At 35.2% G+C, this 11722-nt stretch overlaps 1 non-coding gene across 1 annotated transcript; it reads right to left on the bottom strand.

Moving 5' to 3' along the window:
• Positions 1–11264: 11264 nt before the first annotated feature.
• On the bottom strand, positions 11265–11336 carry TRNAD-GUC. Its single transcript has one exon. It is a non-coding gene; the product is annotated as a tRNA-Asp (tRNA).
• Between the last annotated feature and the right edge of the window lie 386 nt (positions 11337–11722).

Here is an 11722-nt window from a genome sequence, read left to right as displayed (position 1 = left end):
TTGTAATAAGATACCTATGGTTGGTATTAGCTATTAATGTAATTGATTCCTGGTAATCCATTTAATATGATAGTTTCGTTATGGATGCTTGTAGATGGTTGTTTAGTATTGATTAACTAAATTTTAGATACAGGTAGTTGACGTTCAAAAAAGTGTTAAATACACAATGTGTGTAGTATGTGGATACGAGTAATACATTATAATATTATGTCACCAAACATATTATTTGGTGGTCGTTAATTAGTATTAATGTATCACATGCCATGAAAGTCTATGCGACACTGACGCCCATTCCACTTAAGTTTAGTTTGGCTAATTTAAGGAAATATAATTACTTTTTATATGAATAATTTTTATATATTGACATGATTATAAGATTGACTATTGATGAAGCAACACAACACAAATTAAAGGAAATGTATCATCAGAAATGGGGCTTCCTTTTTCTACTATTTTTCAACAGAAAAGGCTATTCGATTGATATATCAAAGCTTCCTTTCACATTCGATTGATATAATTGTGAAATGTGGCTGAGCATTAGAATTTTTTTTTTGGAAGTGGAAAAACTCAAAAAATTAATTACAGGAAGACCCAGCCGAAGGTCGGTTGTTATTTATATACTAAACTTGAAAAAGAATCAAGGGTCTGTTCAATGTTTATGAATTGGAAAGTGAGTCAATTCCCACTTCTGCAGCACCAAAGCAATGGCTATTTTAGATAATAAAATATACATGAGAAAAGATAAAAGGTAAGCGCAATAGATTGTTTATGCTTCATTTTTCGAGTAGGTCGTGGAATTTGAAAATCTAAATTTAATGCCACCTGAAAATTATTTATAGTTCTACATGCTAGAGGTATTCACTTGCTCCAGAATTCTTGCTCGTGCATTGTTTGAAAATGTCCGACTTGCAGATAATTTGACTAAGGTGTAATAGCCAAGTATCTCCCTTCCTTTATTTAATTGCTACAGGTGAATGTTTGCTGTTTAGCCAATCAGCAAAAGAAACGTATTTGAATGAAGGATTTAAAAATATAGCTACTCTAATGGGACATACTAGTGAGACCATATCTCATGTGTAGTATACGAGCTTTTTTTTTAACTTTTTTCATACAGGAAAGGGGTGGGATTTAAAAAGTATGAAAGGAAAAAAAAAAGATTTGAATCTAAAATTTCTAAATCTTGTGATACCAATTTTTACCATCAGATTAAGGCGTCCTCTATGTAGTTCAACAACTCTATTGACTAATGGAATTATTATAATTTTTTTTATATGTGGTTCTTTGCCTTGTTCATTTTGCTATTGCATGCAGGCTGTCAGAGTTTCATTATTTATGGCATGTGTACTCTCTCCATCTTTTTGTCTCTCCAAGCGTTCATTTTTTTAAATTTATATGTATGATGTTATTAGTGTACATTCTGCCTTTATTATTATTAGCTGTTGAAGCATGCAAAAGAAATTATTTTCAAAGTAAGCAAAAAGAAACTAATGACTCGGGTTCTTAATTTGGATTTCCTCTTTCCTTTCGTCGTGCCTCTGAGAAGAAATTTAACTTTATGCTTGATAAAGTCCTAGGAAAGCTTAGAAGGTGGATGGCAAATTTATTGTATAAATCCATTCTATTCTAATTTAGAGGGGAGGGGAGCCTAACAAGGTTTGTGTGATAGGCGCTAGTAGGTCTGCAAACTTGACGACCAAGGAAGTATTGTGGCACCACTTTTGGATTTTTTTAGGGATAATTTCACAAACCTCTCCTGAGATTTATAACAATTTCACTTGGCTCCCCTCAAATTTTATAAATTACACTAACCTCCCTTGTCAAAATAAAATGACTATAACAACCTTCACTTAATAAATAATTCATAGTATAATGAAATGAGATTAAAAAAAGAAAAAAAAACCTAACATTTTCGGCTATCATGTTTACAAGTTATAACCAACGACGATTCTCTTTCACTTACCACCAACCCCTTCCTTCTATAACTTGCTCTCAAATTACCACCAACCATTGCTTATAATTGTAGCCAATCACATCACAAGTGATCCCTTAAACTCTACTAGATATTCCTATTCCTCATTTCTTCTCTTTGGAATTGCCAAATCACAAGTTTAGTTGAGGGAGTAGATTTGATGATTGAAGTAAAATCCAATTTCATGGTCAAATTCAAAGGAAATGAAGAGGCACACAATAATAATGGAACAAATAATGCAATCATTGGCCAAAAAAGGAAGAGGGACTGAAATTGATAAATTTGCTAATTTGTTTATCATTCATCCAAAAAACATTTTAAGATATTAATAAGTACATTTATATTTCTTTTTATGTTTGACAATTGTTGGTTGTGGTTTCGCTAAGGAAATAGTTTTTTCTCTGTATTTAAGACGTTAACATGTTTGGAAATTTAATGGTAAGCTAGATTATTTTGTTTTGAGAAGGTGTAGGCATTGGGTTTGAAGTTTGGGTGCGATTAATTGTAAACAGAATTTTGTTTTTGGCAAAATGAATTTCTTGAACATCTCTATAGTCATAATGATACCTTTTCTTTTCTTAAATTTGATTAATCCCATCCATGTCTAAATCTCCCCTAAGAATTTTTTTCAAGGCCATAATGTGGCTCATGTAGTAGGAGTTAGGCCACCTATATGGAGCTAAACCATGGCATCCTATATTGAAGATTATGCAAATATAAAGGTCGTTGATTGTGAGTTTGACTATTCCATGAAACTATATGGTGAGAATATTTTTGGATAATGGAATAAATCTTCAAAATTGAATACATGCTTTGGGAGAAGCAATTTTATGACTATGATAATGGAATTGCTTAGATTTATAATTTGGAATTAGACTATTTGTTAGGCTAGTTTGTTAGTACAATGAGTTTGGTTGAAATATGAAAGAAAGCAATTGGCAAAATAATTTTTGTACAAAAAGGTAGTTTAGGATTTTTAAGAAAAAATATAGCCTTTTGAATCTATGTTGTTATATAAATAGTAAAAGCAAGGGAGGTAGGTGTAATTTAATAAACCTCAGGGAAGATCTTTGCAATTGTTAGAAACCTCAAGGAAGGTTTCTGAAATTATCCCTTTTTTTTACTGCAGGTGGGGGCTGCCACTGAGCCAAGTTCAGTGGTTCATTACTATCATTGTCCAGGGAAAATTTTACGACTCTATTGATAGAAACCAGAGAAACCTTCTTTGGGGTGCTGCGGATGGAAATAGGAAGTTACATCTTGTGAATTGGTCAAATGTCACCAGGACCAAGGAAAAAAAAGGAGGACAAGGGATAAACAAACCTCCCTAATCCACCAAGCTGCCTTGACAAAAACTAGTTAATTTGGGCCTCGCACGAGAGGCGGGAGGCTGCCCAGATATGACAATTGGTATGTGCTCAAAAGAGTAATGATAAATTAAAAACACAGTATTATTGCAGTTGAATACATTAAAATTAAAAAAATAGAAATTATCTAGGTTAATAATAAACTATTATATTTACATACATAAGAGTCTTCCTATAGATACTTTCACACTAATACTTGTACTGATGGAGCTTTATGACTCCTAGTAGAGACATTTAAGTAGGCTAGTAGCCTGTTGTAGCAGGTGGATTTGCGCCATGCGCGAGCAGCGACGATGCTCAGATTTAGATTCATAGATATGGAATATTCACATTCATATAAAAGAAATATTTACTTCATATAAGGAATATTTACTTCACATTCATATATTTATATTCATTCATAAGGAATATTTACTTCACAATGATTATATGAAATAATAATCAAGTGCAAGTAATAATAGAATCAAGATTATTAACTTTGGATAATGATTAGAATGAACACTAAGTGATTGTCATGATATTAAATTTATGAACAAATTAACTAACTGGTACTAAATGACGGTAAAAGTGAAGGATAATTTTTTATACTAAATTTAAGAGCAAACAAAACACAATTGAGAAATAAATTCCGGCCATACAATGCACCAAAGGCACCGCTACATGGAATTGATCATTGATGTGAAATTACGATGCTGCCCACACAATCATGGTGCCAATGACGGATCAAATTCACTGTTAATTTCCTCATTCGCACTTTTATGTTCTTAGGATGCGCTGGCAACTTTCGAATGACAAGCATAAACCATGGGCTAGAATTCGCTCAAATAAATGTGTTAGCAGAAATAAATCTACTCTCTTGGGTAGACTGGAACTCAAACAAGAAAAAGGGGTCTTTAGATCTGAACTGCTTAAGGAAGGGGGTAGATCTTTTTAATATGTGAACCACGTAGCAAGTTAGTGATGGAGAATGTGCTTGTGTATGGGAAAACAAGTGGTTTTCTGTTAGGAAATTGGTTTAAATTCTTTTAGGTAGATTTTTTATTTGGTGTGGAAAGTAGCTAGTTTTCTAATTGAATTTAGTTACTTGAAGTAGTAGTCAAGTAAAACCCTATTTAGCAGGATTTAGATGCTATTTCCTACTCTATATGAGTTTAGGAAATAATATTGGTTTCCAATTGTTATTTGGTTTTTTTGGCAGTAATGTTCCCTATAAATAGGTTGGTTGGCATATTACACAAGAGATACTAAGACACACAAGGAGACACAAAGGGCATCATGTAGCCTTATACATGGGGTGTGAGAGAGGGTTCTTGAGAGATGAGAGATGGTATACAAGAGTTGGCCTTGGGTTCAAGTTGTATTCTTGTATAGGGTTTTTCTCTCATAATAAAGAACATGTTTCTCTCCGTGGACGTAGGCTCAATGGTGGAGTCGAACCACGTTAAATATTGTGTGTCATTTATCATTCATGCTTGTGGCTTATTTGCTATTAAATTGTTGTGCATTTGATATTTCAATGTTGTTTATTTCGCGTTTGGATCCTAACATTTTCAAATTCCTCTCCCAGATCAATGATCCAAGGACCTCTTATACGAAAGGAAGAAAATCTCTTAGGTAAAGATTTGTTTGGGCCTCAAGGTACTTGGATTTCAGAAAAAATTTCTCCTTTGTGCTACCAGAGATTATTATTACTCATGCAATTTTTGCTACTCCTAGACAAAACCATCAGCCCTCTTCTGATTCACTCAGATGGACTCTCTCCAGCAATGGATTTTTTTGCAAAAAATCAGTCTATAATCAGGCTAGCCAGGTAGAGAATATGGATCAGTTCAATCCCACCCATGGAGTTTGCCCTTCTTCTTACAAATGGATTGGGAACATTAGTGCCTGCCCCCTCAAGAGTCAAACACTTTATTTGGCTGGTTTCCTTAAGCAGCATATCTACCGAATCCAATCTTTCCAAGAGAAGGATTACTCAGGACGACTTTTGCCATCGTTGCTTAAATCTGAAGATTTTGGCCTATGCTTTAAGACTTTGCCCTATTGCCATGTTTTGTGGGGAGTACTTTAAAGTTTAAGCCCCACATTAATGTTGATGTTAACTTCCAGGAGTAGCTTCGGGTGGGATGCTCCTTGGTACAAAAATCCCCTTTCTTTTCCATCCCCTGGGGAACACTCTTTGCTTTCATTTGCTGGTGTCTTTGGGCAAACTGTAATAAAACCATCTTGGAACCTGATAAAAATCCTCTCTCTCCACATTTGGCTGCCCTTTGCCTTGCTGTAGAATTCTCTTCTCTTGGCCCACAAGGCAAATTTTGTCCTCCTCTTACAAGTTCAAAAGCTAATTTGCTGGCAACTATTTTTTGGGATAATTAGATGGGGTTGAAAGAACTATGCTTTTCTTCTTTTTGTACTTTTGCTAATTGTCCCCCATTGGTTTCATCTTTTGTAGTTGATGATTTGCGGGGAATTAGTTTCCCCAGATAAGTTGTACTTAATGTTGTTTTAATTTTAGTTGTGCCTCTCACGCCCCCCCCCCCCCCCCACCACCAAAAAAAAATAGGATTAGGTACTTATCGGTTACATTTTGTTGCACATAGGAAAAAGTTAGAAGAATATTGGCGTAATATACAGAATGTGATAATTAATTAAAATTCATTGTTTCTAAAAAAAATACATTTTTGGTTCTGTAATTTCTTCTTTTCTTCATATCATTTGCTCAAAATCACAACGACATGCACAACATGTGTTTGAAAAAAACTTTCGTTGGCATCAAAACAACCTTATACATTGCATCAAAAATAATATAATACATGATATTAATTAAACTTTCGTTGTTGAAAAAAATCCAAATTACATTGCACAAATGTTGTAAACCAACCTTATACATTTCCCATTGCAATTGGTCAACTATATATTGTTTAATTTTTTTAACATTTTTTATTGGTTTTATACTTTCTTCCATTTCTTTACATCTTTTGCTCAAACCACCACCAGAGGATGGAAAAGTGTATATTTTTAAATTTAATGTTTATCCCCAAAGTTGGGAAGTGTTTGATCTTTGCCTCTTCACCCGCCTTGTTTGGGATGACATTTTTCTCCAAAATTTTTTTATATTTTTCGTGAATACGTTTTTCAATTATTTTTTTATCTCACATGTATCAAATTATTACAGTACACGTTTCTACAAAAATTCCAAAAATTAGCCATCCAAATGGGTCCAATTTTCTTAACTTATGCGGCTTTATGGCGTCTTGCTTGATAATCCACCAAAGCTTCTTTACCTGCCCAGAGGCCCCAATCAAATGAAAGGGTGAGAACTGGAAAAGCGAATGTACCAATCATTCTGGTAATAAAATTGCAAGCAGTCAATTCAAAAAAAAAAAAAAAGGAGCAAATGTGCTTTTATTCTGTCCGTTGTCTCTAAATTTCAATGCACACTTAGTAAAGACGTCAATACTGCAGTCTATTCTCAATTAGTTTAGAGACAATGATCACATAAATTTAATCTTTGTACACCCAAATAATCTTTTTGTCACTTTGAGAAATTTCAACTTATGTCGCACAATATTCAAATCAGTAACATTCTTCATAGATCTACGCCTTAATCAATCTATATATCCTACCCATTTTTTGGGTTCCTAGTATATGGGACATTAATTCATTATCTAAGTAGGCAAACGTAATTAAGATAATAAGAACAGTTTTGATTATGTTGGAATAATTCATCATCTTGGATGTTCACCAATCCTTTCATCCATAAACTCAAGAATACTAAAAAGAAAAAAGTCAAAAAGGAAGATAAAGAAGATACCCTGCCCTGATTATGTAGTGACCAGACAAAATTAAAGGCACTTGTGTACTTCAACATTAATTCGACATTATTGCCCATTGCAGAGTACTTTTAGTTTTTGGAATACTCTTTTTATCAGTAAAATCTAATGCCAAAACTTAACCCTGCAACACTCAAGAGATCATTCTTAACAATGCCACAGGAGTTGGAAGTACTTTTGATTCCAGCATGTAACACAAGGAATGCCCACTTTTTTCAGATATAAATTAGTCTAAAACATGAACGTCTATTATCACAAGTGAATTAAAGAAAGGCTGACCAACATGCATAGTGCTATGATGGACGAAAGCATGATGGGTATGCTCGGGGGCGAAAGATTTCTTGAGAAGATGAAACAAGGTAAGAATTTTTTTTGGGTGCTTTGTCAGAGTATTAGAAATGAAAGCTTCATGGATTTATTCATTCCGCTTACCCGTCAAAGTTTTGATTGCTAATTAGGTGATTATAAATTTTCGTTTCGAGTCTATACCACATCCGATCATAACCTTGTGCTCTTATATTTTTTTCAGACTTTGGAGTGAGAAATGGAATAGAAACCTAGGCCCCACCTTGATATATATATATATGAGGTGAGCTTGTGCTTTGATTGTGTAACTCTAATGAGGATGACCTTGGCAGAATTATGGGAGTTTTAGAGCTCAATTTAACCTTAAGTCAAACGTATTAAGGCCCTCATCAGGACTAATTTTACAACCTTGTTCTGAGGTTCAAGTTTTAGAATATAGTCACTCGTGAGATGGTACTGTACTCTAACGCCACATGACGTATATTTGGATTACTTTTGTGTGACAAAAGATATATGTCCTAACTCACAACTATAGGCTAATTACTTTGAGCACAATTTTAGAAATACCAATAATTTTGTCTCATTCCCTATTTTGAGTTTTATTTCAGTTCTTTTTTCTTTTTATTCCTTGGGTGGAGATGAACAATTATTGCCTTTGCTTTCTTTATCGTTCTTGCAATATGACAACTTTTTGTTAACTCAAAAAAATAAAAATACATTATTTCCTAATTTTGGTTGTCTTTCTTGCGTTGCATTTTGGTAATTTTGACTAAGCATAGTTTCCTAGGAGAGGACAATATGCTTGGCTGTTATTCCTTATGAAACGAATTCCATAGGGTGCAAGCAGACTTTTGGAAATTTTGAGGATGGACAATTGGCCATGTACCACGCTTGACCGAAGCTTGGCCTTTTTTTCCCCCCTCTTTTCTTTTTCGCTTTTTAGCTCAGCCTATTCTTGCATATTGGTAGGTGAAGAGCAATTCAAGAAATTGGGGGGTCAGCAACTTGATAAAGCTGTTACAACAAAGCTCCCAGAACTCTACAGAGCTGCAATGGAAGGAAATTGGAAAGAAGCTCGTTGCCAATTTCGTTCCAATCAAAATGCAGAGACAGCAAAAATCTCCAACCTTGGCATGACAGCCCTTCATGTGGCAGCTAGCTGTGGCCAGTCAGTGTTTGTGCAGAAGCTTGTGGGAGAGTTAGATGAGGAGCAGCTTGAAGCCGGAGACCAACTTGGCCGAACTGCTCTTCATCACGTGGCCTTAGCTGCAGATGTGGACGCTGCCAAAGCAATGGTGAACAAGAACCCAATTTTGCCTTACCTTGGGGATGTGAACAAACATACTGCCCTCTTCTATGCTGCTAAATGGCGGAAACCGTCAGAAAGCAAGAAAATGGTGGAATATCTCTACGGAGTTAGTCGGGAAGAAAATTTGCCTCGTGACCTTCAGAGAAGAGATGTTTGCAATGCCTTCACAGATGATTCAGCTCCCGATCTCATTGTGGCAATTGTAGAAGAGAGGTGAGGAAGAAGAGAGGCTTGCATATAATGTTTTCCCCTACCCCTTTCCTAGCGATTGCCTTAGTATTTAAACACAAAATACAGCCTAGAGGATGTGTTCTGTTACAACAGATATACCTATCGGAGACTAATTCTAAGCAGAACTAACTACCAGAAATCTAGGAGACAGAGCATCGGTTATGTTATCTTTTCATCCCCCCGCAAGATGGACGGTGGTGGAGTGAGTCCAATCTTGTTCAAAACCATGGTGAATTGTTGGCGAGACAGGGGCTTGGTGAGGACATCGGCCAGCTGATCAGAAGCTGAGACATAAGAGACTCTGAGGAGACCGTTTTGTACTTGTTCACGAATGAAATGATAGTTGATAAGAGTATATTTTACGTATTTTTAGTGTGTTTTATTAGTTAATTTTGGTTTGATTATTTAGTTTAATAACTAAAATAACTAAGGTTTTGGTAAAAAACTACATTTTATGTTAAAATGGCTAAACATTGCATTTTATGGATTTTTATGGGAAAAACTTCATATTTTGTAGGTTTAATGATTCAATCATCAAATGAAGTGCATTGAGAAGATATTTGGATGATTGAAGATGGATTAAAGTGGTGAAAATAAAATATGAAGTGTAAAAAGGAAAAATGCAATTTGAATCAAGAAAAGTCAGGTTTTGACAACTCTGACACGTTTTGGTATTTTGACTATATCTGGAGCTACACAGATCGGATCAAGGTGATCTTGGTACCATTTTGAAGCTAAGAGATATATCTACATTTGGTATGAAGACATCAAAGTCCAGTTCAGCCTTTTTCATAGTCCAAAAGTTGAAATACCGAAATTCAACTCAGCTGTCCAAAGTGGAAAACAGAGCTCTGACCAGTGTTTAGTATTTCGATCATATCTCAAGCTACAAAGCTCAGATTTGGATGATTCTTGAAGCATTGGAAAGCTAACTCAAAGGGCTACAACTTTGGTGTTTTACAAAAAATCCAGTTCAGCCTTTATGATAGAGGAAATCGCAGTTGAAGTAAGGACAAAGTGAATACGCGAGTACACAAAACGTGACTTGTAACCGCGTTTTGTGTAGGCGCGTTTTCTGGCCGCAATTCTGCAATTTGCTCAGTCAATTCTCTTGTGTTCTGACTACTTTCCAGCTACAATCTGCAAGAGAATTCGGTGCACATGCTTTAGAAGACAAAAGGGCAAGAAAGTTGGCATATTTTCAAGTCAAAAACAAAGGCTATTGACTATCTTAACAATTTCAGATTTGGAAATCAAATGCAGCAAATTTGGACCAATGGAAAAGGAGCTTTTGGAGCAGTTTATATAGGGAGCAACCAGGAATGATACGGGAGAAGCTTGGAGTCTGCAAAAATGTAGCTTTTCCATTCTCTTATTGTTAGATTAGTTTAGTATAGAGTAGTAGTTCATCCTTCTTGTTTATTAGCTAGGCAAAGATGAAGAAGGAGATGAAGAAGGCAAGGAAAGAGCTCATGTGACAAGGGTTATTTTTCCTTTCCAACTCTTTATCTTTTGTATTTGATTCCAAGTTTAGCTAATATATAAGTTCTGGATTTTGTGTTTAATATGTTTAGTTAAAGTTTATGCCTAGAGTTATGGTTGAACTTGCTATATTTTGTTAATGATGTTTATTTGGTTATTTGGTCATATTATTTTGAGCAAGCTATTTATCACTTTTGGTTATCTAATCATGATTAACTGGCCATTAATTATGATAATCTTAAGGTGTTAAGTTTGCAATGAAAATTGGAATTTAACACTAGTTCAAAGAAGTGATAAGCCTAGGGAGTACACTCACGAAAGTAGAGGTGCACCTATGCGGCTTAAGTGACTTGTTTCATGTAATTTCATAGAAGAAATGAACTTGTAGTTAATTTCATAACCACGAGAGTAGGTATGATTTAATTACAAGTATAGTTGATTCACTACGAAAGTAGGTTTCACATACATTAGGAAATTACGCCATAACTAATCAAGATAATAGCATTCACTTAACCGATAATCTCATTTGCAAGAGTAGTAAGGAATTCCATATCTCTAGGAGCTTTCTGGTGTTATTTTCTTAAATTTTATATTTGTGGTAGTCTAAATAATAAAGGAGTTTGAAAACATCGGTAATTGCATTCTTCCCTGTGGGATCGACCCGATATATACCCTAAACTACTAGTTGATCTGTATACTTGCAGTGAACGGGTGTAATTCGGTATTTTTTAGCTTGCACGTATGTAAAATACCCGTCAAGTTTTTGGCGCCGTTGCCGGGGATCGAACCCGGGTCACCCGCGTGACAGGCGGGAATACTCACCACTATACTACAATAGAGGAAATCGCAGTTGAAGTAAGGACAAAGTGAATACGCGAGTACACAAAACGTGACTTGTAACCGCGTTTTGTGTAGGCGCGTTTTCTGGCCGCAATTCTGCAATTTGCTCAGTCAATTCTCTTGTGTTCTGACTACTTTCCAGCTACAATCTGCAAGAGAATTCGGTGCACATGCTTTAGAAGACAAAAGGGCAAGAAAGTTGGCATATTTTCAAGTCAAAAACAAAGGCTATTGACTATCTTAACAATTTCAGATTTGGAAATCAAATGCAGCAAATTTGGACCAATGGAAAAGGAGCTTTTGGAGCAGTTTATATAGGGAGCAACCAGGACATGCAGAGCATACGGGAGAAGCTTGGAGTCTGCAAAAATGTAGCTTTTCCATT

Source organism: Coffea eugenioides, chromosome 10 (assembly GCF_003713205.1).
Source record: "Coffea eugenioides isolate CCC68of chromosome 10, Ceug_1.0, whole genome shotgun sequence".
Lineage (NCBI taxonomy): Eukaryota > Viridiplantae > Streptophyta > Magnoliopsida > Gentianales > Rubiaceae > Coffea > Coffea eugenioides.
This window is presented reverse-complemented; position numbering and strand designations above follow the sequence as displayed.